Source organism: Rhinopithecus bieti, unplaced genomic scaffold (assembly GCF_001698545.2).
Source record: "Rhinopithecus bieti isolate Rb0 unplaced genomic scaffold, ASM169854v2 scaffold_9919, whole genome shotgun sequence".
Lineage (NCBI taxonomy): Eukaryota > Metazoa > Chordata > Mammalia > Primates > Cercopithecidae > Rhinopithecus > Rhinopithecus bieti.
Window position 1 is genome coordinate 2189970 of NW_016806411.1, and position 4084 is coordinate 2194053.

The 4084-nt window shown below is 40.5% G+C and overlaps 1 long non-coding RNA gene across 1 annotated transcript in view; it reads left to right on the forward strand.

Annotated features, from left to right (window-relative positions):
- Positions 1-1323: 1323 nt before the first annotated feature.
- LOC108532273 (uncharacterized) overlaps positions 1324-4084 on the forward strand; it is a 39658-nt gene continuing 36897 nt past the window's right edge. Inside the window, exon 1 of the long non-coding RNA XR_001886399.1 lies at positions 1324-1466. This is a non-coding gene — a long non-coding RNA (uncharacterized LOC108532273). The remainder of the gene's footprint in view (positions 1467-4084) is intronic.

Below are 4084 nucleotides of genomic sequence, written 5' to 3' on the forward strand. Positions count from 1 at the left end.
ATGCCTCTTGGCTCAAACGCAAATCCATCTCTAGAATCTGGGGATATATATTATATAATGTTCTATATACTTTATATAATTTGTTCTCATGATACTTGCTTGGGTAAGTATGAGAATTATTTCCATTCACATGAAAAAAGGTGGTCTTGGAGAAAGGCTAAATGACTTGCCCAAGTTCACACAGCTAGTAAGTGGCAGAGCTAAACTTTAGACCCAGTCTTCTTTCTCCCTAGCCCCTCTGCATTTTCTCCAGTGTAGCCTACCAACAAATCAGAACTGTTTACTTGGAGATTTTCAAACTGGCCGTGACATGACTTGTTGAGGCCACACACATATAAAAGAGGGAGGGAGCTGTATTCTTTACTCTGTGCCAGATTTTGCTCAGATATGAAAATAAAGCTACTGAAAAACTAGAACAGAAGCTGTTGAAACTTTTTGCTCAAAGACGGGTAATAGGTCTTTAATAATCCAGACACATGCTGCAGTCCAGTTGATCTACAGCCAAGAGTGCATTTGCAGGATAGCAGTTAGCTGTGGTCTCTCCAGTCAAGGAACAGGATTAACCTAATTAGCCACTAATGTCACCAAATGCATGACCTGAAAAGGCAGGCAGGGGCTGCCCAAGCTAGAATAGCCAGCCACCAACAGTCATTTAGAGTACCTCATACAGAGGAGGGGACTTATTTCAGTGGCATTTCAATTAAACACATCACTAAATCATACAGACACATGCAAATATAAAAATGCAAATTTGAAATACAACATTTTCTTGTAGGTGATTTTGGGACTGAAACAGGGGAATGAAACTTCACACAACCACTGTTTTGTCCCCGGTGGATTCCTAGGGAGTATCTCAGTGCCTTGCACTCAATACTGTTTACTGAGTAAAGGAATCAATGAGTACAAACATGTTCTTACGAAAGCAATCACCCATAAAGCTATACACATCTCTAATTCTCATTTGGCTTTAACTTCCCCATTGCAGTTAAAAGTCTACCTTCATTTACACGCATGTCAACCAACATCCCCCAACAAAAAAAAGAAAGTTGCATGAAAAAAATAGAAAAGCTATGAATTTCCACCATGTCCCAGATTTTCCAAATAATCCTGCCATTCGGAAGCCTGTTCATAGCCCCCAAAGTACTGAAAGGCCTTGCAAAATGCTCATAGGTGAAAGAGCAGGAAGCATCTAGAGCCATCTCAGAGGGAGCCTTCTGCTTCCAGAAATAAAGTCACACATTCACAGGTGCTTCCTGTTTTTTCAAACACCTTGCCCACCTTCTGCACACCAAGCGTGGATTCTGCAAAACGTGAGCCCAACAGGAAGCTGCCTGCAATTTCAGGTAGATTTTCTGACTCTTTAAGGGATCTCAAGTATACTTTCAGAGGAATGCCAGCAAAAACTGTAGTCATTCGGGAAGGAATAAGTCTGGAAGAAGAAGATACAGTGAACTAGCACAACGAGGGTGAGAACATTTTTCATGAAACTGCTGTCTGTAAATTACATTTTAAAACAAATAAATGTGTTTTCTTTAGGTTTTTCACTCCTGTGGGTGGAATTAGGAGAACCGACTGTAAGCGGGTGGGGTTTGTCATATCTCTGCTGTGAGGGAGGAAGAAGGAGGAGGAAGGCTGGGGTAGAGAGGAGGAAGGCTGTGGTGGAGAGGAGGAAGGAGACCCGCATGGCTGGAATGTCTCCACTGAGCTCAGGGGGATGAATTCCTCTGAGACTTCTTGCATTTGAGGAAGCTCACAAACCCTTCCTGAGATCTCAGAATAACCTTGAAATGAACATGTAGAACACTGATTAAGTTGTGAGAGTGTTCACAGTAAGCTTCGATTGAACTATTTTAGGGAATTTCTTCTTAACATGGTCACAGGTGGATGAGTTGGGAAGAAAATGCCACGGGTGCTGTACTCGGTTTTAAAATGAATTCAGAGAAGTTGTTCAAGGTGATAAGTGCCATGTCACATATCATAGGTCTTGGATAATTTAGGGTGATTTTTAAAATGTAATTATAACTGCTAATTGCATAATTACTGCTAACAGTACTGGTTCAGTTCCAAGTATGTATTCTTACATTTGCTTTTGTTTTCTTCTATATTTTCCCATCCGTCTTGCCAAATTAAGGTAAATCATGTAAATAATTTTGCTTATTAAATTGACTTCTTAATGTTCTTTTTTTCTGAAATGAAATTAAAAACAATATCTACAAAGTTAAGTTTCTTCAACTTAACTGGTAAAAGGGCTGCATGGGAGAATGTTTCTCTGCTGAAATTCAAAGAAATGTCTTTAATCTACAATGGTCAGAACTAGTCCATATAAATCCTCCCTGAGCTTACCCTTAGCAGGGAATTAAGGGAACAAAGTTAAGAGCAATTAACTTTGTTTTGCTTGTAGTAACAAAAATAGAAACACCTGAACATCTTATATGACCAATAGAAGTTTTGTAATCCTTTTTTAAAGGAAACTTTATACACGTAAGGGTTTGAAATACATTAATACTTTTTTTTTTTTTTTTTTTTTTTTTTTTTGAGACAGAGTCTCGCACCGTTGCCAGGGCTGGAGTGCAGTGGCGCGATCTCGGCTCACTGCAACCTCCACCTCCCGGCTTCAAGCGATTCTCCTGCCTCAGACTCCCAAGTAGCTGGGATTACAGGCACCTGTCACCACGCCCAGCTCATTTTTTGTATTTTTAGTAGAGACGGGGTTTCACTATGTTGGCTAAGCTGGTCTCAAACTCCTGACCTCATGATCTGCTACCTCGGCCTCCCAAAGTGCTGGGATTACAGACACGAGCCACCGCTACATTAAAAATTTTTTAAAAACTTTAAACTCTGTTCTACACAAGAAACTATTTCTCTTCCACCTGTCCTATGTGGTTTGGTGAAGCACCATGTCACCATGTGCATATGGCTATTGAAGATCCAATATGCACATGCTATAGATTCAAACAAGTTGCTGTCCAGGAAGAACCTGACATCATCTCAGGACACACACATGTCACAGTGAAATGATACCAGATACTGGCAAAGGAGGGGTAGAGTCTAGTCTTGGTTCTATCATTTACCAAGTATCTCTAGGTTTCCATTTTCTCATTAGCAAAAAGAGGAAATTGGACTATGTGTTCTGTAAAACCGCTGCTAGCTTTAAAGTGTATTGATTCTTGGGTTTTAAGAAGACCTGAAATAAAAGACAGCACATACTAAATGGCAGATAAGCTGCTATAATGGTTTTGAAAAGGAAGTGACTGCATAGGGTTGGAGCATCTGGGAAAGCCTCCGTGGGGATGAGAGGTGTGGCTGGTTCTAGAGAATGGGTGGAACCTAAGAGGGTAGAGATGAGGGGGAGCAGTTCACAGGGCACACTCAGGAGACCGGGGGATGCTCGACTGTGGCTAGATCCAAACAGACCCCCGATGCATATGTGAGTGCTAGAGAAAATCTTGTTCTTTGCCACTTTAATGAAAGAGGATAATAAGATCACTTGTGGGAAAGTTTTAGTAGCTGAGACTGCTGATCCAATGGGCACAGCATCTTCAAAGGAAAGCCAACAAGATGGGCCGTGTTAAACCCAAAACTTTCGCCAAGACTCTTTGGCTGTTCCGCACCAGGGAGGTCTCAGTCAGTACTTTGTACTGCAACTATGCCCTCACTTGACTCCTCTCTTTTAAATAGCTGGAAGGCCCTTAAATAGGTTCAAAAAACCAGACTTCCTAAAAGAAAACTAGGCAAGTTCTGCCACCTCTGAGCTCTGTGACCTTGAAAAGTTTGTTTTAAATGAAATAGCTCAAGGATAGAGAGAATTATCTAGAATGAAAGAATAAGTGTCCATGTGCTTGTCATCCAGCTTTGTTACATGTTATTGCTCATAGTTATTTTCTCATAGTTATTTCAGATTTTTCACAAGGAATGAAAGGTTAAAGTTGACGCTAATTATGTACTTACTACCTTTCAAGCCAATTCTCTTCCTCTCTCTCTCTTTCTCTTTCTCTCTGTCTCTGTATCCAGGAGCAAACACGTTTTGAATTTGATGTTTATCTTCCCGTGATGTGTCTGCATTTTTTTTTTTTTTTTTTTTTTT